An 813-nucleotide genomic window follows, 5' to 3' on the forward strand; every position below is an offset into this window, starting at 1 on the left:
ATATCATAGCTGCTGTCAGATGGATCTTGGCTCAAGGCAAAGAATACCAGAAAGATGTTTACTTGTGTTTTATTGACTATGCATAGGGATTTGATTGTGTGGATCATGACGAATTATGGATAACATTGAGAAGAATGGGAATTCCCAAACACTTAATTGTACTCATGAGGAACCTGTACATTGGCCAGGAGGCTGCCATTCAAACAGAACAAGGGGACACTACTTGTTTTAAAATCAAGAAGGGAGTACGTCAGGGTTGTATCCTTTTTCCCATACTTATTCAATCTATATGCTGAGTAAATAATCCGAGAAGCTGGATTATTTGAAGAAAAACATGGCATCAGGATTGGAGGAAGAGTCACTGTCAACCTGAGATATGCAGATGATACAACTTTGCTTGTTGAAGGTGAGGATGACTTGAGGCACTTACTGATGAAGGTTGAAGAGAAGAATACAGTCTGCAGTATGGATTACATCTCAATATAAAGAAAACAAAAATCCTCACAACTGGATCAATAAGCAGCATCCTGATAAATGGAGAGAAGATAGAGGTTGTCAAAGAATTGACGTTGCTTGGTTCTACAGTCGATGCCAATGGAAGTAGCAGTCAAGACATTAGATGACGTGTAGCACTGGGCAGGTCAACCATGAAGGAACTCTTTCAAGCGCTGGGGAGCAATGATGTACCCTTGAGGACTAAGGTATGCCTGACACAAGCCATGATATTTTCAATCTCCTTGTGTGCATGTGAGGGATGGTCAATGAATGTTGTTGTTGTTGTTATGTGCCGTCGAGTTGGACCCGACTCATAGC

The 813-nt window shown here is 41.2% G+C and overlaps 1 pseudogene; it reads right to left on the bottom strand.

Moving 5' to 3' along the window:
- The window catches only part of LOC103207314, a 10277-nt pseudogene that overhangs the window by 8330 nt on the left and 1134 nt on the right, over positions 1-813 (bottom strand).

The sequence above is a fragment of the Orycteropus afer genome, unplaced genomic scaffold, assembly GCF_000298275.1.
Source record: "Orycteropus afer afer isolate SDZICR_OR568_19922 unplaced genomic scaffold, OryAfe1.0 scaffold00363, whole genome shotgun sequence".
Classification (NCBI taxonomy): domain Eukaryota; kingdom Metazoa; phylum Chordata; class Mammalia; order Tubulidentata; family Orycteropodidae; genus Orycteropus; species Orycteropus afer.